General features: G+C 39.5%; 1 protein-coding gene across 19 annotated transcripts in view; it reads left to right on the forward strand.

Annotated features, from left to right (window-relative positions):
- The window catches only part of DENND1A (DENN domain containing 1A), a 545,711-nt gene that overhangs the window by 206,150 nt on the left and 313,547 nt on the right, over positions 1-26,014 (forward strand). The gene's annotated exons all lie outside the window — the stretch shown is intronic.

Raw genomic sequence — 26,014 nt, forward strand, 5'->3', positions numbered from 1 at the left:
CTGTCAGTGGATCTATCATTCTGGGGTCTGAGGGATGGTGACCCTTTTCTCACAGCTCCACTAGGCACTGCCTCGGTAGGGACTGTGGGAGCTCGAACCCCACATTTCCCTTCTGCACTGCCCTAGCAGAGGTTCTCCATGAGGGCCCCACCCCTGCAGCAAACTTCTGCCTGGGCATCCAGGTATTTCCATACATACTCTGAAATCTAGGCGGAGGTTCCCAAATCTCAATTCTTGACTTCTCTGCACCTGCAGGCTTAACACCTCTGGAAGCTGCCAATGCTTGGGGCTTCCACCCTCTGAAACAACAGCCTGAGCTGTACTTTGGACCCTTTTAGTCACAGCTGGAGTGACTGGGACACAGGTCACCAAGTCCCTGGACTGCACCCAGTAGAAGGACCTTGGGCCCAGTCCATGAAACCATTTTTTCCTCCTAAACCTCTGGGCCTGTGATGGGAGGAGCTGCCGCAAAGGTCTCTGACATGCCTTGGAGACATTTTCCCCATTGTCTTGGTGATTAACATTCAGCTCCTCATTTATGCAAATTTCTGCAGCTGGCTTGAATTTCTCCTCAGAAAAATGGGATTTTCTTTTCTGTTGTATTGTCAGGCTGCAAATTTTTCAAACTTTCATGCTTTCTTTCCCTTTTAAAACAATGCTTTTAACAGCACCCAAGTCACATCTTGAATGCTTTGCTGCTTACAAGTTTCTTCTGCCAGATATCCTAAATCATCTTTCTCAAGTTCTCAAATTGCACAGATCTCTAAAGCAGGGGCAAAATGCTGCCAGTCTCTTTGCTAAAACACAACAAGTCACTTTTGCTCCAGTTCCCAGCAGGTTCCTCATCTCCATTTGAGACCACCTCATCCTGGACCTTGTTGTTCATATCACTATGAGCATTTTTGTCAAAGCCATTCAACAAGTCTTCCTAGAGAAGTTCCAAAGTTTTCCACATTTTCCTGTCTTCTTCTGAGCCCTCCAAACTGTTCCAATCTCTGCCTGTTACCCAGTTCCAAAGTCACTTCTACATTTTCAGGTATCTTTTCAGCAATGCCCTGCTCTACTGGTACCAATTTACTGTATTAGTCTGTTTTCACACTGCTGATAAAGACATACCCTAGACTGGGAAGAAAAAGGGGTTTAATGAACTTACAGTTCCACATGGCTAGGGAGGCCTCACAATCATGGCAGAAGGCAAGGAGGAGTAAGTCATGTCTTACATGGATGGTGGCAGGCAAAGACAGCTGGTGCAGGGAAACTCCCATTTTTATAGCCACTAGATCTCATGAGACTGATTCATTATCATCAGAACAGCATGGGAAAGACCTGCCCCCAAGATTGGATCACCTCCCACAGGGTTGCCCCCATGACACATGGGAATTATGGGAGTTACAATTAAAGATGAGATTTGGGTGGGGACACAGCCAAACCATATCATGAGGTAGCTCACTTAAGTTGGTGGAGATGGGAAATGGGATGAAACCTGAAGAGCAACTAAGAATGTTACCCAGGTGGATGGGGAGCTGGGACAGGAATGGGAGAGAAGGCAGAGCATGATAGGCAGGTTGGACAGCACAGGCAGAGGCCCAGGACAAAGGGAGTGGTGGAGCATTCAGTATGCCTGAAGCAGAGGGGAATGGCAGGAAGTGAGGCTGGAAGGACCAGGGAGCAAGGACCTCACAGGCCATGTGGTGGCTTTTGGACTTGATCCTGAAGTCAGTGAAGAGTGACTTGGAGAATCTTAAGTAAAGGGATGACATAATCAGATTTGTGTGTTAGAAAATCATTTTGGCTCTAGTGTGGAGGAACCACTTACAGGTGAGGTGAGAAGTTGCGGGGATCTGCACTGGGGCAGAGAGGGAGGGGAAGAGTTGGTGTGGAGAGTAAGTGAGCAAGCAGGTGAGCTTGCACTCTAAGGCTGAAGACAGTTCTGGGTCAGACACTTGGAAGGAGTATCACTTATGATCTGAAAGTCCTGCTTTTTATACCTAACCCCCTAGCATTCTGCTTTTTAAATGATCATGGGATGTTTGATAAACAAATGCATGAATGCCATTTCTTTTACATAAAGACTGGTTTAATCTTCTAATTCCATTTTGCCTAAACTAGCCTTGAGTTGTTTGTATTCCCCAAGTGTTTACTCCCAGCAAATGGAGGCAGCCCATACATGCTGGATGGCAGCAGGAAGTCAATCTTGGATTTCAGAAATTGCCATAGATGAGAGTCAGCTGCAAATAATCATGGCCCAACCCATAAGAGACAGTGTTGGCAATGATAAAGTTAACTCTACTAAGATTAGTCTGAAAAGAGTTTGCATGTATTTTGAGTAACCCTGATAGAAGGGTGAACGTGTGTCTGTACCAGTTGCTGGGCCTATTAAAGAGATTGTATTTTGGTGAATGAAAGGATCAGAGGGGCAAATCTCCTGATCTTTTGCTAGGCTGTGCTGTGTCCTCCACTTTGATTACATTTGAAGTCTCAGGCCTATTAATGAGAACACTTTAACTGGTCTTGGACCAATCTTTCTTCCTCTTCTCTTTACCTTTGTTCATTTGGGGCCTCCCTTTCTTCCCCCAGCACGCACAGACCCTCCTCCATTAAAGAATAAGAGCATTTTCCCTCGGAGCCCAGGCTGAGGCAGCTGCCTCTTCTGTCATCCCTCACTCCCGCTGCCCTGTTGTTATCTTCAAGACTTAGCTGGTGGTTGCCAATCCATTACACCTGCTCTCAGGGGCCCTCCCTGTTTGAATACGTGGTGATTTTGAGCTACATTCAGATGTAGAAGTTTCACTCTTGAAAGAAAAGCTCACGTATTTAATTGATTATTGTGGCATGGAGGAAACAGGGTAATTGAGTATATTATTCATTTTCAGTATGGAAATTAAATCAGAGCAAGCCTTTAATTATGACTTGTGGTCGTTACTGAGGCAGCGTGGCATGGTGAAAGGAGAGCAGGCTTTGAAGCCACAGACTTGAGTTCAAGTATTGCTATCTTCATTTGCTACAGGTTTTGAGCATCACTTATCTGAAAATTCAAAATCCGAAATGTTCTAGAGTTGGAAACTTTTTGAGGGACATGACATCACAAGTGGGAAATTCCACACCTGACATTATGTGATGAGTTGCCATCCAAATCTAGTCAAAACTTTGTTTCTTGCACAAAATGATTTAAAAATACTCTATAGAAGTACCTTCAGGCTTTGTGTTATGAGGTGTATATGAAACATAAATGAATTTGATGTTTAGACTTGGGTCCCATCCTCAGTATTATCTTGCTCTCTATATGCAAATACTTAAAAATTCAAAAAAAAAAAACCAATCTGAAAACCCTTAACACTTCTGGTCCCAGGCATTTCGGACAAGACAACTCAGTCTGCGATTTAACTGAGACTGGTATTCACTCTCTTTAAAATGAGGATTAATAATAGCAGCAGAGTCTCCGTTGTTGCAAGGATGACAATTAAACAAGATAATAGATGTTTAAGTGCCAGCTTTGTGTGTGATACCTAGAGAGCACTCCCAATTGGACAGTTCAGTTCTCTTCATGATTGTCATCCACAGCAGTGGCAGCCATAATGCAATCAGAAGAGGATAGTCTCAGGAGTCAGAATAGGGTTTGAATCCTGGCTCAGCTGCACTTTAGCAGTGTTTGTGATACTGAGCAAGGTACCTCTGAGCCTTAGCTTATCAAATGGGAGTCGTAATTCCTACCTTACAGGGCTACAAAAACTAGGGATAATGTAACCACTGTGTTAGTCCATTTTCACACTGCTTATAAGGACATACCTGAGACTGGGTAATTTTTAAAGAAAAAGAGGTTTAATGGACTCAGTTCCTCACGGCTGGGGAGGCCTCACAATCACAATGGAAGGTGAAAGGCACTGCTTACGTGGCAGCAGGCAAGAGAGAGAATGAGAACCAAGCAAAAGGGGTTTCCCCTTAGAAAACCGTCAGATCTCGTGAGACTTACTCACTACCACGAGAACAGTATGGGGGAAACTGCCCCTGTGATTCAGTTATCTCCCACTGGGTCCGTCCCACAACGTGCGGGAATTATGGGAGCTACATTTCAAAATGAGATTTGGGTAAGGACACAGCCAAACCATATTACCACTTGTACAGAGATTAGCAAGTTGTGGACACTCTGGGTGTTGTCCTTTGTTACTGTTGTCTGGGCTTTCCTTTGAAAAGAGCATTGTCCCAACAGAGCCTCTAGTTTCAATGGCAATTCAGTTTGAGTCCCAAATTTTGATGAGTCTTAATGTTCCTGCAGCCAAGAGAGTCCAAAAGAGAATCATTCCAGTGTTCCTCTGGACCTGGATCTCATATGAGCAATAAAATGCAAGCATACAATCCTCATTGTGAATCTGCAGGAGGCTGTTGTTTCAACTGACTTAAGAAATTTCACTGAGTATGGAAAGGATGTCAGAACTTTAGCCAGAGCTGCAACTATAATCACATTATTTTGCTGCTGCTCAGTGGAGCTAAGAAAGCTTAAGAGTATTACCATCTGGGCAAAGCTAGGCAATGGTGAACTGTGAACTGCTTACCAACTTAACAGAAACTCTTGCTACCTCATTCATTAATTAGGCCTTTATGGCACACCTTCTCTTGGTTGCTTGGCAACCATAATAGCAGTCATTAAATTCTGTCATTTTGTATTAACCCTTTGGCCCTGGGTGGATTGGGAGCCCCCACCTTAACACTAATGCATTTTACATTAGTATGTCTACCTGAGAAATCCCATTCCCTTGACACTTCAGCTATAAAGAGCAAATAGCCAGAGTCCAAAACAGAAAAAGTTCTTTTTTTCTTCACATTAGTGTATGTGCTTTTAAGGCTTTACAAAATGTATCTGTCAGGATGGAGGCCATTTCCCAATTTGCTGACAGACAGACATAACATACACCCAGCAAGATGAAAAGACAGCTAGTTTCCCAGAAAACAGGAGCTGACTGTGACTTCTGTGGGCTTATGGAGGAAGGAGCTGGTGTGAAAACCAGATGGGAGAGTTGTTAAGAGTTGTATGTTTCCAAAATTGCCTTTGTAGCTGCTTTGCAAAAATTTGGACCATGCATGCTGGAGGGATAGGGGCTATTCCAACTACACACTGTTTAGCATTTCAACAACTGATTAGAGTGGTAGGGAACAAACTGTGTACTCTGGCAAAGTCTGTGAGGAAATGCAGTGGACACAGAACAACCTCTGGGAGACTGTCAAGGGCTCCTATGATGCTCTGCCCACTAGTTTATAGAAATGTGAACAAGATATAAAAGCCTTACCTTAAAATAGGGCTTAGAAATTTAAACTGGAGGTATATCCTATTTTCTATAATGAGCTAAAATGATTTGAGTCTTGTGTAGTATAAGTAGAATAATTCCATTTCTCAGAAATATTAATTTTTCTCTTAGTGGAAGAAAACAGGAAGTATGTTAGGTTTTGGCATCAGACAAACCTAGGTTGGAATCTTCACTCTACCCAGTAGCTGTGTGATTTTGTACAGTTGCCTTTCTTTTTATCTCTCTTTTCTTATCTGTGAAGTGGCGACAATCATTCCCCTTCAGAGTACTGTTGTAAGGATTAAATGAATCACATACGTTATACATATCTCCTAGTTAAGGCATGGCCCATAGTATAGACCCCATTCATTTTTTCAACAAACAGGACTACAGTGGGGATCAAGAACCTCTCCACCCTCATGATTTTACAGTCAAGTTTAATGTCAGATCTCCTTTGTCTCTCAGTTTACCAGCGATGCCCACAGAAGCTGTCACTTGCCAACATATCTGACCAGATCTGACAGTAGTATCCAGGTCACCTGACCACGGGGTCTCTCAAATAAATTTTATATGTAATACTGCTAATTTTCCTAGGCTGCAATGTGACTATGTATTTACTATTTCTCAATATATTTTGGGTGGTAACTTTAGAAGGCAAAAGGAAAAGTAAAGTAAAAAGTAACCACAATTAACTAGTCCAAGTTATTAGTATCAAACTTAAAAACTAGATTAGTCATTTGCACTTATGGTTCATGTGGTTATAGTAAGGTGGGCCCTGCTAAAAATGTTGGCATCGTTTATTGAGGAGTTTAAATAAAAATTTACTCCCCTTGCCTCTGCCCCGTCAAGCATGTACGTGATACTAAGAGCATCTGGGATTTAAAGTGGCTACTGTTTGTTTAAAAAGCAGTAACTTCCCTGAAGGAGTTTTGTGAGTTAGGAGAAGTCACAAAGGCAATTAATTTTGTTCTTCAGAGCAGTACCTCCACTGCATTCGTTTGTACTTTATGCAAGCTTAAATTATAACCCAGGAGCCAGCCGTACCATGATCCGATTTGATATTTAGTTTTGATTTTATTAGTAGTTGTCTTTAATGGATGTCTTGTCATGTAGGTTTCCTGATTATTAGTAATTTAAATTGACTCTGAGAATGAAAGGGAACCACAGGCATGAAACTGATGGACTGTGACTACAGCAGCCTTCCAGCTTTCAAGGCAGCTGTGATGGCTCTGCAGGCTCCCTCGGTTCCCCCCTCCTTCGTCCTTTTAAAGCTTTGAACACTCTTTTAGCTAATGCTGAAAATGAGAGCTTAATACTGTTACTATATGGGAACTTTTAAAAGCAAATGGGCATCCTAAGTGTTCTTTCCTCTTTGAAGGTAAGTGTTGTGCATGCGTCTGCTCTCTACTTGATCAGATCTAATTTGACCCAGGAGTAGAGATCTGTGAAGATGCTAACTGAAAAACAATGATTGCAGGGAAAGTCATCTCCCTTGTTCTTATGCTGTGTCTTTCTACCACTCTCTAGGATTGCTTACGGTAACTTTGTGAAAGGAACAGGTGAAAATTTACTTTTCTTGCCATCTTTTGGTAGTGGCCAAGATCACATGTTTCCTAAAAGAGACTGCTCCCTGGAGTGCTCCAGAGCAGCACAAGTCATGCTGTTAAAGGGCACTTGTTGTGGGTTTAAGATCCAGTGCCCATCCAGGTGTGGTGGCTTATACCTGTAATCCCAGCACTTTGGGAGGTTGAGGTGGGGGGATCGCTTGAGGCCAGGAGTTCGAGACCAGCCTGGGCAACATGGCGAAACTGCATCTCTACTAAAAATACAAAAATTAGTTGGGCATGGTGGTGCCGCCTCTCATTCCAGCTACTCAGTAGTCTGAGTTGAGAGGATCACTGGAGTCAAGGCTGCAGTGAGCTGAGGTTGCACCACTGCACTCCAGGCTGGGCCATGGGAGAGATATCCTGTCTCAAAAACAAAAAACCAAAAAAAAAAAAACCACACACACACAATAAAAAACAGATCCACTGCCTATAGCATTAATTTCTCTGAGCTCTAGACCTATAGTTGATGATCCTGGAGTGTGAGTACTTTAGGTTAGATTCAGTTTAGTTGCTGCTTAACATCTGCAAACTAGCTCTAGGTAGTTTGCTAAATAACTTTACTCACTCACTCATTAATGAAGCATGCGTTAAGTACCTCCTTTGTTTGGGCATTGATATGGGTGAATGAATGAAGAAAGGAAGTTTTATATGAGTCAATGAATGAATGAGAGTTGTACTTTCTGTCTTCAGGCAGCTCACAGTCTCTGATAAGATGATTTGACCAAGGCTCTTTTTATGTGAGTGAATTTTAGAACCTCGTGCCAGTGGGATATACTGCCAACCCAGAGTCTGTAAGTCACAGTTATTTTTTGCAAGAATTGAGTATTCTCATTTGTTTTGCTAATCCAGAAAAGTTAAGTTGTAAACAAAACATTTATTTATTTATTTATTTATTTATTAATTTTTTTTTTTTAATTTTTTTTTTTTTGAGATGGAGTCTCTTGTAGCCCAGGCTGAAATGCAGTGGTGCAATCTTGGCTTATGACAACCTCTGCCTCACAGGTTCAAGCAATTCTCCCTCTCTCAGCCTCCTAAGTAGCTGGGACTACAGGTGCCCACCACCACGCCCAGCTAATTTTTGTAATTTTTAGTAGAGACGGGGTTTCGCCATGTTAGCCAGGCTGGTCTCGAACTCCTGACCTCAGGTGATTTGCCCGCCTCAGCCTCCCAAAGTGCTGGGATTGCAGGCATGAGCCACTGTGCCTGGCCGTAAACAAAACATATTTTAGAAGTTAGTGAAAAATAATTTTTAAGAATCCAATGAAACCTGACTATGGAGAAATATATTCCTGGCAACCAACCTATGGACTCAAAGAAAGAACCTAGGATGGAATCAATTTTCAATTTGTCTGTTCCCGCACTTCCTCCATTGTTTTATAGTTATGATCATTTAAAGGCACGTGAATGTATGTGAAACTGTGCTGCTTTTCTCATGCTAGAGCACTTCTGGTTCTCTTACAGTAGGGCTGTCTCTGAGAGTTGGTTTTTTTTTTTTTTTACTTTTATTTTTATTTTTTATTTTTTTGAGATGAAGTCTTACTCTGTCCCCCAGACTGGAGTACAGTGGCATGATCTCGACTCACTGCAACCTCTACCTTCTGAGTTCAAGCGATTCTCTTGCTTCAGCCTCCCTGGTAGCTAGGATTACAGGCATGCACCACCACACCTGGCTAATTTTTGTATTTTTAGTGGAGATGGGGTTTCACCATTGGCCAGGCTAGTCTCGAACTCTTGACCTTAAGTGATCCACCCGACTCAGCCTTGCAAAGTGCTGGGATTACAGGTGTGAGCCATCACACCTGGCTGATGCTTAGAGTTTTTGTCCCCGCAACCTGGTTGTAGACAAGGTCACCTGGCAGGAGCTACCTGCACACTTTCTCAGTATTCCCTGCTGCTGGGGCTGGTATCTGTGACTGAAACAGGGTCAGCTGCAATGTGAGAGGTTGCTAGTCCCAGCCCACCAGAATGATTTCTTTGGAGTGTTTTGATGAAACTGCTGAGGGTGGGTGCTGGTCACCACCCAAGCTGACTCCACTGACCATCCTTTCTCAAGCATAAAATGCCATTGCTTTGTCTTTCCTTTACTCAGTCAATTCTAATATGCCTGCTAGGCAAGCATGCTTCTAATTGTACACACTAATTTTTAAGTACTGTTAAAAGTAAATTCCAGTTTTTAGATGGCTTTTATAAGGGGCATCATGGCATAATTTGTGATTTTTTTTTTTTAAACTCTTCTCTCCATATGTAAAGGTATAGTGGCAAAGTCAGACAGTTCTAGAGTCAAATCTTAGCCCTATCTTTCATAAACTATATGACCTTGGGCAAGATATTTCACCTCTTTGAATTTTAGTGTTTCTGTTGATGGAATAGTGACAATAATGTTATTAGTAATAATATTCTTATTGTCAAAATTAAATATAACGTATCTAAGAATTATCAACATAGTGTGAATTTTAGGAGAGTCTAGTTTTTTTTTTTTAAATTATCTTTATTTTAAAATGTATTCATTGTTATTTACCCCAACTTGTGGAAAACCGTGTAGGCTTCAGTGCCATCATAAGGAGTATGTGGAAAGGTATGATGAAAAGCCCAAAGTCCCGTGGTCCCACTCCTATGAGCAGTTGCTGTGGAGACATGGAAATGCTATTCTGAATTGACCTAACCAGTGGTCCTGCGCTCTAATCTCTGATTCCCAGATGATAACAGATGTCTCTTAAATGATTCCAGGTGTTCTGAACATAGCAAAATCTCTTATCTGCCACATCCACAGTTACTCCTTAAAGTTCTTTTATATTACCTCTTTAATAGTATTTGAAGGATCGAGATTCCTTGACAGCTGTTGGAACTCTAACTCCCTACTTGAAGGGACTCTGCTTTTAGTCCTCAGGTGATCTCCAGACTTTCATGCTGTACCGTTTGATTCGGGCCCACATGCCAAATAGTTTTAATATGTTCTCCTTTTTTATTAAACAGGTTTTGTCATGTCCAAGAGATTTCCTGCTGGTAGCAGCTATAACTTTTTCTCACCATCAAGGCATTCCCTGCCCCTTGTTAACTCTCGGTCAGGGATTTTCTGCATACTTCTCTTCAAAATATTCTCGTTGGCATCGTATAGGCGGTGAAGTTTTCCCTGACTACCTTCGGAGTTCAGTACTCCCTTTTCCATCATTTAGAGTGTTTTATGCATACTTGTAGTTTCAGGCCTTTAAAGGTCCATTTGTACTTTGGGAGACATTCTCCTTTGTCCAACCTGAGCTTCGCTTCTGTAGCAGGAACTGAGGCATATAGGTAGAACTTTCTGCCAGATTAAATCTGTTGGAAATATTAAAGGCAGAATGTTGTAGTTACAGAATTGAATTTGATTTCTAATGCCAGCTCTACATTTTAATATCCTTTTGACCTTGGGCTAGTTACTTAGTCTTTTCACATTAGCCTGCTTTGTTTTTTTTTTTTTTTTTTTTTTTTTTTTGAGACAGAGTCTCGCTCTGTCGCCCGGGCTGGAGTGCAGTGGCCAGATCTCAGCTCACTGCAAGCTCCGCCTCCCGGGTTCACGCCATTCTCCTGCCTCAGCCTCCCGAGTAGCTGGGACTACAGGCGCCCACCACTGCGCCCGGCTAATTTTTTGTATTTTTTAGTAGAGACGGGGTTTCACCGTGTTAACCAGGATGGTCTCGATCTCCTGACCTCGTGATCCGCCCGTCTCGGCCTCCCAAAGCCTGCTTTGTTAATTAATTAGTTTCTCTCCTAAACCCAGTTAAAAGAAGCCAACATTTCCACTGTTGTAACAGAGGCAGGGAGGAGGAACCAATGGCTACAGATTTCCATACGTACATCTGGTGCCTGGTCCATGTCATTGTTGTCGTGGTGGTAACAGCTAATGCTTATGGCGTGTTTACTCTGTGCCAGGCAGTATTCTAAATGCTCCAATATACTTGTCTTTTTAAATCTCCATCACAACCCTGTGAAGTTCATACTACTGTTATCTCCAATTTAGAAATGAATGAACAGGAGCACAAAGAGGTTAAGTAATTTACCCAAGGGGCAGAGCTACAATAAGAACACTGGCGATCTGGTTCCAGAGCCCAGACTTCCAAAAGTGTTTAATAAGTGTTTAATAAATATGTAAATATGTGTGAATGAATGAATGTGTTGTTGGAAAGTTGAGGTAACTCTTGTCTGAATTTCTGTTTTCTTGATGAAGTAGGTGGTAAGATCAGATACTGAGGATGAGGAAAAGAGAGTGTGAAGATTAAAGATTTGAGTATATATGGAATAGCCATGTAGGCCAACTAGTGGAAAAGGCTGGACAGTGTTGAAGACTTAGTTGATGTTGCAGATTTTATAAATGTAGAATTTTTAGAGGTGTAATATGTTTGTGTGGAATTTTTCCCTAGCTATGCATTTTAGCCTAATGTAGGCACAGAGAAGGTAAATAGTTGCATTCATTCAAGGATAAGGCATTTCCATGCATCAGGTATGAAAGGAAAAGAGACACATGCCTTTATAGTCTGGATATAATGGACCACAGAACTGAGCTGGATAAGCCAGTGGTGAAGAAAGGAGAGCCTCATACTTGAGGAGAATGAAGAGACCATTAGTGATAAAGGTTAAGAACAGGTAGAAAAGGAGTTGTAAGATGAACAAACACCAGGATAAAAAACTAGTTTCAGAATTGGGAAGTCTTAATTAGTGATTTTAGAGGCAGGGCAGGTTTGGTAATGGGAAGGTTAAGGGGAGACTTAAAGAGTGGGTGACTGGGATACAGTAAAGAAAGAGGTCAGAATGATGAGGTCATTGAAGCCCCTGAGAGCCAGGGTGTTGAATGACTGCCCCCATCAACTGTGCACATGGTAGTTGTACGCAGTAGGTAGGATGTCACAGTAGCAGTGGACTTGAAAGACATTGCTTCCTTGAATTTATATATATATTTATGTGTGTGTGTGTGTGTGTGTGTGTATATATATATATATATTTTTTTTTTTTAATGAGGCTTTCTAGATGACTCAGCAGTGTAGCTGCACTCAAGTTATCTTTTCTTGGTTGGCGAGTGACTAGAAAGGATTCTCTAGAGTGGTAGCCCTGTTGAACTCAGCCTTCAGAATTCAGCATTCAAACTCCAATAGGGATTTCCCAGTTGATTGTTGCCTGTAACTAAAGAAAAGGCCTTCAAAACTTTTATTACATGCTGCCTTTTTTGCAAAATTTCATTTGTGGTGTAAAAAGACAAAACAGGACACACAAGCAAAAGCTTTTATATCACAATATCCTATTATTACCTTTTCTTAGATTTTATATTTTTAGACATGCACACTTTTTAAATTAGTGAAAAACATTTATATGTATCCGAGGATTATTTAGAGCTAGGTAAAGAATTTGGAAGTGCTTTTGTAGTTCTTAGGTCTGTTGGAAATTTGGACATCATCATGATGTGATGAAAAGAGTATTAACTTTGAAAGCAGAAAGACCTGGTTCAAATACTAGTTCTACCACTTGTTACCACTTGGCTATTGTGAAAAAGTTATTAAACCTTGCTGAGTGTTGGATTCTTTATCTCTAGTGATAATTCTTAATTCATTGAGTTATGACTGGGGTAGGTAAATATATGGCACACAGTGGTTGCTGAACAAATATTAATTTTTCCTTTCCAATACCCTTCTTCCCTTTATTCAGGTGAATTTTGGATTATTTGTCTTGAGGAAATCTTGGTTTTTCAAGTTCCTTAGAAATCCCAAATGGAAACTGTCACATATTTTCCAGCTTTCATGAATGTGGCTAGTTTTTAGGAGAAACTTCAGTAGGGACTGTGGGACTGTCAGCAGTGTAGTTTACAATGCAGGCACATGAAATCTGCCGGAATTGGCCGCTGCAGAGGTTAGGGTGTGTGGGTGGGCCGTCACTGAGCAGCAGGCCATATAGCAAGGCAGTAGCAACCTAGGATGCTAGAGGGAGGCAGGATCTACAGAAAACTTATAGGGACATGGGGAAGTAAGAGATCAGGGATGGAGGGTAAGAGGCTTCTGACATTTGTTCTCTGAGGTCAAGTTCAGACTGTGGCAAAGCAGAATCAGTGCCGTGCCAAGCCAAGCATAGAGACTCGAGGGGAATTCAGAATGGGGAAAATGAGGCAAGAGAATGTGTTAGAGCAGAGTTGATTCCAGTATAAGAATCAGTGCTTGATCATTATGAGAATTCTATCCAAAAGGCACAAGAACAAAGAACCTAACTTCTCACCTAGAAACTGGGGCACTGGTTCTCAGAGAGGGGCCTGGGTCGGGAGTAGGATTGGGAAAGAGAAGTCCTGGGAACAGAGGAGGCCTTAGTTAGAGGGTCTGCTAAGCTGGCAGGGGATCTGTCTGCTCCATTTAGGCCTTCTTCCTGAGAGGGTTGCAGAAATGCTAGCATCTCCGCTTTTTAGACATAGAACAGACTTGACCACTTTCAGTCCTGCTGGGTCGTAGAGTGACAGCTCTTGATATGCTGACCAGCTGGCTCAAAGTCGATTCTAGGGGAATGGTAGGCAGCCTACTGATAGCCAAAAGGGGTTGAGGCAGGGGGAGTTATCCCAGTACTGTAAATGAAATTCAAGTATGTTTAACCCATGGTCATCTATTTAGTGTATCATACATAACAGTAAAGTCAAAGCCAATGACCTGAATAAATCAAGTGGTGTTTTCTTAAGAGGTGAGGATTCAGTTAAAAGCAAAATTCAAGTCTCAGGTACTGAGAATGCTAAAACAGAAGGCTCCAGTAGTCTTTTCTTTTTTTGTTTTTAAAAATTCCCAATTATGTAATCAATACATGCTCATTGCTCGTCCTACTCCCCCTGCCAAACTGAAGGTGCTATAAGAAACTAGAAGAAGAAAAAACCCCACATAACCCTACCATCTGCATGCAACAATGATGACATATTCTTTTATTTTTTATATACTTATAATATTTTATATGTGGTTACTTAAAATTTATTTTATTTTTCTGGTCATGAATATACTTAGACTCTGAAGTAAATGTGCAACATGCTAAAAAACTGAAGAAAATGGCCCAAAATTCCATCTACCCAGAGAATTTATGCTTCCAAAAATATGATGCAAGCAATGCATCAATATGTTCCTTGTAAATAGTTAAAATAACATATAAATATGTAATTAATATGGGTATAATGCAAGTTTCCTTTGACCACCTCTCAATTCGAGTCCTCTATCCAGAACAGAACTCTTATACATAATTATTACATACATTCTTTCATCTGCATCTAATTATATAGCATATATGTAAGGTAATGATAAAATAAACACCTGAGAGTCTATTGCCCAACTTAAAAATATGACCATTAACATTAAAACTGCTCCTGTTGGTGGACCACATGGGTTGTTCCCAATTTTTTCTTTTTTCTTTTTTCTTTTTTTTTTTGCTATAACAAACACTGCTATTATGAAGCCTCAGAAAAGAAATTCTGCAATCTGCTATCACCACATCTCACCCACCTGCAAGTTTACCCATATATGCTACCTTTTCCCCTGTTATCATGGATGCACTTTCCACGTTCCCAGCAAGAGCAAAACCATGCATCCACGCACTAGATTTCATCCCCTTTCATCTACTCAAGACATGATTCCATCAGTTCTCCTCTTCTCATTCTGAATTATTTTCCCCTCTCTACTGGATCTTCCCCTCATTGTGGAAGCATGTAGCTATTTCTCCTATCTTAGTGGGTGGGAGTAGGAAAACATCCTCTTGACCTAATATTGCTCTCCCATTAGGTCTCTATTTCCTCTTCCCTTTACAGCAAAATTCCTTTTAAAAGTTGCTGAATTTGTTGTCTTCAGTTCCTTTCCATTGTCTCCACTGAAGCCATTCCAATCAGGCTTCCACTCCCACTACACCTCTGAATCTGCTCTTGTCATGGTTATCAGTGACCAAAAATGTGATTAATTCTCAGTTCTCCTCTTTCTTGATCTGTTTGACACAATCACTGTCTTCTTTTTGATATATTTTCCTCATATGACCTCCAGTGAACCCTATTTTCCTGATTTCCTGCAACTTCCTTGGCTTTTCTTTCTGTCTCCTTTGCCAGTTACTCCATACCTCCCGAAAGTGTTAAACGGTGCTTCCTTCCAGAGCTCAGTCCTCAGGCTTCTTTTTTTTTTTCTTTTTGAGATGGAGTTTCACTCTTGTTCCCCAGGCTGGAGTGCAATGGCGCGATCTCGGCTCACTTGAGCCTCCCAGGTTCAAGCAATTCTCCTGCCTCAGCCTCCCTAATAGCTGGGATTACAGGCATGTGCCACCACACCCAGCTAATTTTGTATTTTTAGTAGAGACCGGGTTTCTCCATGTTGATCAGGCTAGTCTTGAACTCCTGACATCAGGTGATCCGCCCACCTCGGGCTCCCAAAGTGCTAGGATTACAGGCATGAGCCACTGTGCCCAGCCCTCAGCTTCTTTTCTTTAAATATATTTACTCCCTTCATTGCACCCAGTGTAATGTCATATCTGTTAATACCGTCCAACAACTCCCAGAATTAAATAGCAATTTCAAACCTGGATTTTTCCCTTGAACTCCAGCTGCTTACACCTTCTCTTGGCTATCTGATAGGCATTTTTGTATAACACGTCCAAAATTCAGAGTCTGATTTTTCTCCTCAACTCTATTCTCAGTCTTCCCCATCTCAGTTAAGGGCAGGACAATACCTTTTTTACATTTGATAATGCCAAAATTCTTGGAGTTGTTCTTGACCCTTCTCTTTTTTGTCCACACACTTTATATTCAAGCCATCCACAAATTCAGCCATATCTTATATTGAAAATTATCTTGGGAGGCCAAAGCAGGCAGATCATGAGGTCAGGAATTTCAGACCAGCCTGGCCAACATAGTGAAACCCCATCTCTACTAAAAATACAAAAAGTAGCTGGGCGTGGTGTCGGGCACCTGTAATCCCAGCTACTTCGGAGGCTGAGGTGGGAGAATCGCTTGAACCAGGGAGGCGGAGGTTTCAGTGAGTCAAGATTGTGCCGCTGCGCTCCAGCCTGGGCGACAGTGCAAGACTCTGCCTCCAAAAAAAAAAAAAAAAAAAAAAAAAAAAAAAAAAAAAAAAAAAAAAAAACAGAAAGAGAAAAGAAAGAAAAAATTATCTAGTATCTGGTCCAAGCCAACACCATTTCTTGCTGCATTGTTAGAAATGGTTTCCCTGTTTCTAATCTTAACCTCCTAGATGCAGCTTTTCTCATACTGCATTTCTCATCTGATCCCAGAACACAAAACAGTATTTGAATGCACACATTTTCTCAGTTCTCCAAGGATGGTACATATTATTCTTGCTGTGTTGATTACTGTAGTCTTTATATCTATCTAGTTCTCTACTTCTTCCTTTCTTCTTGAATGTTCTGCTTTTCTTGTTACTGTGCATTTCTATGTATATTTTAGATTCAATAATATTAAGTCTCATAAAAACCAGGTGGAAATTTTCACTGAATACAAATAAGTCTGGAGTGAATTGACGCCTTTATGTTAATGAGTTTTCTTACCCAATTCTTGAACATGGTGTCAGTTTATTTAGATTTTATTTTAATATCTTTTAAAAACACTTCAAAATGTCTTCCATAATGGTCCTACATATCTTTGCTTCATTTTTTTACCCCTAAGGACCTATGTTTTTGTGGGTTCTACAAATGGCATATATTTTTAATTATATTTTTCTGTTCTTGTGTTGTTTAGAAACTCAATTGATTTCTGAATATTGATCTTTTGCCCAGCTACCTAATTCTAGTAGTTTATTATATATCCTTTTGGATTTCAGATATAAAATTACATAATTTATAAATAACCACTTTACCTTTTTTCCCCCTTTTCTATTTTTGTACTCTTTATTTCCTTTTCTTGTCCAGCTGTGCTGCTTAGTATCTTCAGTACATTGTTGAGAGTAGAAGTAAAATAATGAGTATACTTTTAATGTTCTTCATTTTAAAGAAAGTATATTAGCATTTCTCCAGTAAGTCTTAAATATTCTTTCTTAGATTAAGGAGATTCTTTTTTTGCTCTTGTTTTACTTACTTGCCACAAATGAGTATGTCTAATTGTTACTCTTAAACTAATTCACTTATTTGCTCTTGCTGTCTTCATAATGCTTTGTCTCTGATGTGTTTTTTTTTTTTTTTTTTTTTTTTTTTAATTCATCTTGTGTGGGATTTCAGCAATTCTGGAACATTCTCAACCATTATTTCTTTGACTTTTGATGCTTCTTTTTCTTATTATTTCCTTCTGGAAATTTGATTAGAATGCATTAGGCTTTTTTACTTTCTTTCATGTTGCTTATTTTCCTTTTTCAATTGTTTCTTCTTCTTGTCTATTTAGATCACATTATGAATAATGTATCTGGGTTTATCTTCCAGCTCACTAATGCCACCTTTACTTGTGTCTAATCTTTTCATTTTGTGATATTCCATTTGGTTCTTTTATAGATCTGCTTTGTTCGTAGTTTTTCCCCGCCCCCCCCCACCATTGTCAATCATTCCTTTAAAAAATGAAAAACTAAGCTTTTTACATGCATTAAACACTTTTTTTTATTCTGTATCTGATGGTTTTAGTTGTCCACAAAGCTTTATTTGTAGGAATTTGGGGAGGTGTGGGGCTTGGCTAAAATTGAATCCCTCTAGAGTATATTTATATTTCAACTATGCTTCTGGCTATTACCTAGGAATACTTATAATTTGGGTTCTCTATATCTATGTTTGCCATTTTATGAGACCATGATAGGTGAATTTGGATTGCAACTCCATGTGAGAGCATACTTTTAGTTAGACATGTCACTGGAGATAATTTGCTTGTACCCTGCAACAGTGTCAAGAATGAAGAATTTTCTGCTGATAGAATTTATTCAGAATTTTTTATCCTTACACTAAAGATGTAGCCCTTGAGCACCTAAGCATTAGGCTGTAGTGTACTTAAGAGATTTCTAGGCTTTATCTCCTTTCACCTCTGCCCTGTGTCTCCATCATTTTGGGAGCTCAAAGTGTTCACGGTTTGGCAAAGAGCTTCAGGGGTAAAAGCTAGCTTTATTGCTTGTTTACCTTTCTGAGTTCCAGTTTTTTCCATTTTATTTTTCTGGCCTCTAGAGTGTTTACTTTTTACCAGATTAGGAATATTTTTAAAGATGGTACGTGAAAATATATAATCTGGCATTAAGTTGTATCAGTTGGGAGAGTTTTCAAAATATCTAATCTTCCATAGGCCAAAACGGATAAACTAAAGAAATGAAAACATGTATAAATATAAAATATACATTTACATACACTACAATTCACCAATTTTAAGTGTACAATTTAATGAGTTTGACAAATGTATACAGATGTATAACCACTACCATGGTCAAGATACAGAACATTTCTGTCACTCCCAGAAGTTTTCTGTGCCCCTTTTTAGTCACTCCAATCTCCCCTGGCCCTAGGCAAGCGCAGATGTGTTTCTTTCATTGTCAATTAGCTTTATCTTTCCTAGAATTTTATTTAAATGGAAAGGAGTACAGCATGTACTCCTTTGTGTCTAGCTTCTTTTGATCAGCATAACATTTTTGAGATTCATTCATGTTACTTATATATGAGTAGCTTGTTCTTTTTGGTAAGGACTTATTACTGCCATTTTAATTGTTTTCTAGGTTCTTTCGTTCTTCCTCTCTTACTGTCTTCCTTTGTGGTTGAGTGATTTTTCTATAGTAGTATGTTTTGATTCTTTGCTTTTTATTTTTAGTGTATCTATTATAGTTTTTTTGCTTTGTAGTTACCATGAAGCATATAAAAAACATAACTATAACAGGTTATTTTAAGCTGATAACAACTTAACTTTGATCACATGGAGACCAAAAACTCTGTACTTTAACTCTACCTCCTACCTGGACATTTTGAAATTTGATGTCGTAATTTACATCTTTTTATAATGTATATCCCTTAACAAATTATCATAGTTATTTTTTAGGCTGGCTGTGGTGACTCACACCTGTAATCCTAGGTGGATGGATCACTTGAGTCCAGGAGTTCGAGACCAACCTGGGTAACATAGTGAAACCCCTTCTCTACTAAAAATACAAAACAAAGAAATTAGCCGTGTGTGGTGGTGCATGCTTGTGGTCCCAGCTACTTGGGAGGCTGAGCCAGGAGAATCGCTTGAAGCCGAGAGGCAGAGGTTGCAATGAGCCAAGATTGCACCACTATACTCCAGCCTGGGCTACAGGGAAAGACTCTGTCTCAAAAGAAAAGAAAATTATTGTAGTTATTTTAAAAATAATTTTGTCTTTTAAAGTACATACTTATGATATAAGGGACTTACCACCATTACGGCATTAGAGTATTATAAATTTGACTGTATACATACTTTTACTTTCAGATGTTTTATGTTATTTATTAGCATTCTTTTTATTTCAGCTTAAGGAACTCCCTTTGGCACTGCTTGTAAGACTGGTGATAGTGAACTCCCTTAGCTTTTGTTTGTCTGGAAAAATCTTTCTCCTTCATTTCTGTAGGGTAGATTTGCTGAGTACAGTATTCTTGGTTGACAGTATTTTTCCTTCAGCACTATAAATATATCATCCCAGTCTTTCCTGGATTATAACATTTCTGCCCAGAAGTTTGCTGCTGGGTATCTTGGAACTCCCTTATATATTTATTTTCTTTTTCTGTTGTTGCTGCTTTCAAGATTTTCTCTTTGTCTTTGATCTTTGACAGTTTGATTAGATTCTATCTTGGGGTAGTCTTATTTGAATTGAATCTGATTGGAGGCTTTTGACCTTTCTGTACCTGGATATTTGTATCTTTCTGTAGGTTTGGAACGTTTTCTGCTATTATGTATTTAAATAAGCTTTCCTACTTCTATATCTTTCTCTACCCCTTCTTGAATACCAGCAACTCATACATTGCTCTTTTGATGCCCTTCCGTAAATCTCATAAACTTTCTTCATTCCTTTTTTTTTTCTTTTTTCTCCTCTGATTGTATATTTTCAAATAACCTGTCTTTGACTTCACAGATTTTTTTCCTTCTGCTTAATCAGGTCTGCTGTTGATTTTCTCTGTTGCATTTTTATTTTGTCTTTTGTATTTTTCAACTCCTGAAAAATGTTTTTAAAAATTATTTTAGGCTCTGTTAAATTTCTAATTCTGGTCGCTTATTGTTTTTCTCATTTCATTGAATTGTTTCTTGAAGTTTATTAAGCATCTTTAAAATAGCTATTTTGGATTCTCTATCAGGCAGTACATACATCTCTATCTCTTTAGAGTCAGTCACTAGTACCTTATTTTGTCTGTTTAGTGACAACATTTTTCCCTGATCCTTGTAGTTATGCATCAACCTTCTGTGCATTGAAGAAGTAGGTACTTATTCCAGTCTTTGTAAGCTTTTGTGGCTTTGTTTTGGAACCTCCTTCAAAAGTAAGCCCGTTCAGAGTTTCTAGGCAGGTTGTCTGGTCTGGTCCCTAATCCTCTGATTGCTGGGGTAGCTTAGCATGCTAAGCCCATGGCTACCAAGGCTGGTACAGCACTGGGATGTAACTGAAGCCCTTGGCTGCTGAGAGTCTGCCTGTTGCTGTGGGCTATTTATAGCCTAAGGCCACTGTAGTCACCTGGCAGTGATGCAGGCCAGAACTCAAATCTGTGTCATAGGGGCTGCAGGTCTCTGTCTGGTGCTGGGGTGGGTCTAGAAGCTCAGTTCACAGGTATCAGTCTGGAGTTAGAGGCCCTAGGGGTCTGTCTGATGCTAGGTTTTACGGTGGCAGGCCCAGTACTGGGGACCTAGGCAAAGTCTTACACTTATTTCTCTCTCTTTCCCCCAGGCAGATGGTATCTCTTTCCACTGCCTGAGGTAAGGGGAGGGATGACATGGGTAATGCAAAATTGCCTTTCTAGCCTCTTTGATGTGTCTTTCTTATTATTGTGCTATAACCAGACACTCTGATCTGTTACCTGGTTTCTTTAGCTCTTGTGAGAGTATTTTAAACCATTTAAATTGATGTTTCTGTGTGGGGATAATCCCTGGAGAGTCCATTTCTGCCATTTTGCTCTACCTTCTATCAATTTTTACTTCTGAGTTCATGCTTTTTGTGTTCTATGAAATCTCTGCATAACTTAAGAGTGCAGAAATTTTCTCCTATATTGTCTTATAGACATTTTGTAGGTTTATCTCTTATATTTAGGTCTTCAGTCCATTTCTATAAATTTTTGTATGTAGTGTGAAGTAAGGAAATTGGTATTAAAATTATAAGTTCGAATTAATAAAACAGTGGCTTTTATAATAGCATCAAAATATGAAATACCAAGGGATACATTGAACAAAATATTTGCCTGACCTGTGCACTGAAAAATACAAAACATTGCTGAGATGCATTTTTTTAAAAAAAGATCTAAATAGATATACCAGGCTGATGGATTCAAGGATTCGATGTTGTCAGGATGTTGTGATGGTTAATTTTGTGTGTCAGCTTCTAGGCTATGGTACCCAATTATTTGGTCAAACACTAGTATAGATGGTACTGTGAAGGTATTTTTAGATGTGACTAACATTTATAATCATTGACTACTGGTAAAGGAGATCACCCTCCATAATGGTAGTGGTCCTTATCCAATCAGTTTAAAGCCTTCAGAGCAGAAACTGAGGTTTCCCAGAGAAGAAGGAGTTCTGCTTCAAAACTGTAATTTAAAAATCCTTTCTGAGTTCCCAGCTTACTGACCTGCCCTACAGATTTTGGACTCAAGACTGCAACATCAGTTGTTACCTGAGTTTCCAGCCCACTGGCCTGTCCTATAGATTTCAACCTTGCCTCAACCAGTTTCTTAACATAAATCTCTTTATACACACACACGCATGCACACAACAGTCGATTCTGTTTCTCTGGAGGACTGTTACTGATACAGATGTCAGTTCTCCCCAAATTGATCTATAGAGTCAATACAATACCACCAGGCCTTTTTTTCCTTCAAAATTGGGCAAGCTGATTCTAAAATCTATATGAAGATTTTTGTGGCAAAGAACTTAGGCAAAATAACTTTTTAAAAGAAGAATAAAGTTGGAGGACACATATTACCTGATCTCAAGTTTTATTGTAAAGCTACAGTAATTGAGACATTGTGGCATTGGCACAAAGGTAGACTATATGGATTAGTAGAACAGAATAGAGAATCAACAGATATCTAGATATATTTTTTAGAAAGGTGCCAGGGTAATTCAAAGGGTAGTCTGTTAAAAAATGAAAGGGTAGGACAAGCATGGTGGCTCACAGCTGTAATCCCAGCACTTTGGGAGGCCGAGGTGGGTGGGTCATCTGAGGCTGGGAGTTTGAGACCAGCCTGGCCAACGTGGCAAAACTCTGTCTCTTCTAAAAATACAAAAATTAGCTGGGTGTGTTGGCACATGCCTATAATCCCAGCTACTTGGGAGGCTGAGGCAGGAGAATCACTTGAACCTGGGAGGCAAAGGTTGCAGTAAGCTGAGATCATGCCACTGCACTGCAGCCTGGGCAACAGAGCAAGACTTTGTCTCCAAAAAAAAAAAAAAAAAAAAAAAAAAAGAAACAATGAAAGGGTAGTCTATTAAAAAATGTTGATGGAACAGTTGGATATCCACAGGGAAAAAAAAAGGAACTGATTTTTGGATGAAATCACTTTTTCCAATACAAAAGAAGAAAATAATTATCTTTATTATTTTGGAGATGGGCACAGGGAGCCAGGGTGAGGGGGAACCTGGAAGATGGGGCTGGGGTGAGCTTGAGGGAGAGGTCGAAAATAATTACCTTTAATTTCGTCATCCAAAGATAGGTAATTGTGGTGTTTTCTCTTAGATGTTGTCTTAGATGTAATGTTGTCTTAGATGTAATGTCTTAGATGTTTCTCTTAGATGTAATGTACAGATAACTTAAATGAATATATTTTTAAATGTACATGTTTGAAAACCTTTTTACTGGATTTGCTTTTTACATATTTTTATAACATCACAACTTTCTATCTGAAGGACCTTTGAATTACCATATTATACTAAGTCATGAAGGTGTTCCATATTTTGCCTAATGATTCTCTACTGTTGGAATTAATAATAGTGATAGTAATAGCAGCTTCCATGTATTGATTACTTTCTACCTGGAAACTATACTAAGCAGGTTATATGAATTGTATTATTTAATCCTTATGACAGCTCTTTTTCAGTTAGTTGGCGCCATTAAATAAAAAGCAGGGGAACCAAGGGTTAAGTCGCTTGCCTATCTCTAATGTGTGAAGTTTGGATTTGTAATTAATCATTTTTTATTTCAATACTTGAGAAAAATATACTGCCATTTTTTAATGTTCTTTATAATTTTTTGCTACTGTAAATTCTGAGGCAGATATCTTTGTGTAGAAATTATTGTCTACATTTCAGATATCCGAACTTCTTCTCTTCTGCTAGTCCTTTATATGTTTGATCCATCTTCACCAAATGAAATATTTTGAAAGCCTGTGTAGGTGTGCAATGTAGCACGCAGGGCAAAACAGTGCACAAACTGCCAAGCTGTTCTTTTGGTTGCTGGCGCCCTGAGCCAAACAGCACCAGACCATTATGGGCATTTATATAGGAATGCAGATCTGCTGGGGAACGAGTCTAAGGGATCTGGAGAGCTAACTATTTGGTGGTTAGACTCATGTTGTAAAACAAAGGAGAAACAACTTTAGTAGTCTGTACCCTAGGACATTTTTAAATGAAATTATATAATGTTGGTCCAGTGACTTAACCCTCTGCTTTGCTTTTTCCATCTGAGAGAAGATCACTAAGTTAGAGCTTTGTCTCCAAGTAAGATGCCCTAAAGAGGTAGTATTGCCCAATGAGCAAAATCGTATCTGTTGATGATTTGTAAGTCACTAAGGGGGCGGTACTACTACACTAGTGGTGTAGCCTTGAAGCTAGAGAGATGGAGGTTCAAATACAGCTCTAAACCATTTATAGTTTACCAAATGATTTCAGCCAAATTTCGTGCGTCTTTTTGAGCTGTGGTTTTCTAATTACTTGGAACGTAAAACAAGTACACAGTGATCTTGAAGCAAGGGATCTCTTCTCATGGCTCCTTGATTTTTCTTTGGACTTTTCCTCACCTTATTTGGGCTGTGATTTTGTAGAAGAATCAGGGTCCTCTACTCCTCTACCACCTCCCGTGTGATCTGAGGCTTCTTTTCTCTAATGAGCAACTTATTTCTGCTTATTCTGTATTAGATGATAATGATAGAGTTAAATCTTCTCAGTCCTTAACTTCTATTATCTGCAGGTCTGCATATCTTTTGCAGTCTCTTAACCTGTTGTTGACAGCAAAAGTGGCCTAAGTGAGATAGGAGGTCGTGTCTAAATGTGTGAAGAGTTGTTTTTAAACACCTAAAGATTGTGTTTATATTTAGAATGTCTTTTCACTTTTATTTCCAAGTTTAAGGCTTATGTACCATTAGTGTTAGGGTAATAAATAAATAAAGCATAGCAGCTCTAACAGTCTCTCCAGTACACCTTGTGTCACTCCACGACTCCTGGGGTCCTGGTTTTTCTGCATCGAGGCTTCAGGAATCCTGGAAACTCACTGCCAAAGTCAGGGGATGGGGAGGAAGGAAGGAGGAGTGAGACTGTGAAGTAACCCAGGAATGGAAAACCAAACACTGTGTATTCTCACTGATATGTGGGAGCTAAGGTATGAGGATGCAAAGGCATAAGAATGATACAATGGACTTTGGGGACTTGAGGGGAAGAGTGGGACGGGGCAAGAGGTAAAAGACTATAAATAGGGTGCAGTGTATACTGCTCGGGTGATGGGTGCACCAAAATCTCACAGATCGCCACTGAAGAACTTACTCATGTAACCAAATACTACCTATACCCCAATAACTTATGGAAATAAAAAATAAAATAAAATTCTGTAACAACAAAAACGTTGGAGAAAGATAGCTGGTGGGTAGAATAATATGGGAAGTTGTACTTTTAAATTAATTTTGTCTTATATGACTAAAGACACACTGAGTTTTGCCTAGAGAAACCTTTGTTTAAAATGGTTGTTTTTTAATCCAAGAGCAAAGTGGGATATGGAACCTAGGTGGGGATGAAATAAATATGCATGTGTGCGTAATGTTTTCCCTTTTCTCCTCTTAAAATGGCAAGCAAGGTATCTGGGGAACAGATATATTCTGCAAGCGGATCTTCACCATGTCGGAAGTTGGGGATTACTCTTAATGCAAAAGAAATGCCCCTTTTATGGTTTGTATAGCTCCGATTTCCATTTTAAATTTAACTGGCACAGTGGTAGGTATTTTGTAAGATGTGGCTGATACATAGCACCTTACAAAGTTTATTTTGAGTGACTAACAAAGAATACTGGTGAATGGAGACCTTTTTGGTTGTGTTGTTCTTATTTCTTTATTTTCCTATGCCCAGCCCAACTAAGCTTGAGAGGACATGATGTGGATCAGATCACCATAGTAGTTTAGAAAGGAACATGCTCTATCCCTGCCTCTTCACTGTCTAATGAGTTCATGTAAAAAATATATCAAAAGAAATTCTCATCGCAGAATCCTCACATTTCAAAGGAGAGTATATTTATTATAAGAACTGCTGATTCATTAGGAATGCTTCCTAATTCGAACAGCAACAGCTGCTTCTGGTTAGAATAAACTCCATCTCTTCTTTTGTTCCCTGTCTCTCCAAAGGGATGTTAAATTTTGGTTTAAGACTTTCTCTTGCTTTAGCTTTTTCTCTCCCACTCTTCCTCTTTCCCCAGTTGTAATGCTTTATTCTTCTCAGTGTTCATAGGATTTGAACAATCTACTGTACCCACTCCCCACCTTTAAAAATAACTTTGCTTAAGATTACAAATGCTAACAAAACTCTTCTGATAATGTGTTTTGTTTGCATTCACAGTGGCAGCAGAGTGTATTGTACAGCAGTAAAGAAAAAAGTTGAGACACCTTGTAGTCATAAATTCTAAGTGCAATAATTTAAAGTACAGGCAGCATTTCAGAAACTGCCATTGTCCATTAAGTGAAACCACTGTATTAACGTATCATAGCATGCTGTTCTAATCACTTTTCTCCGAATACCAGCTTTTGAAAGAAACATGGCTGTATTTTTTTATACAAAATCTGAAATCATGTAATTGAATA

The sequence above is a fragment of the Macaca fascicularis genome, chromosome 15 (assembly GCF_037993035.2).
Source record: "Macaca fascicularis isolate 582-1 chromosome 15, T2T-MFA8v1.1".
In the NCBI taxonomy this organism is placed as follows: domain Eukaryota; kingdom Metazoa; phylum Chordata; class Mammalia; order Primates; family Cercopithecidae; genus Macaca; species Macaca fascicularis.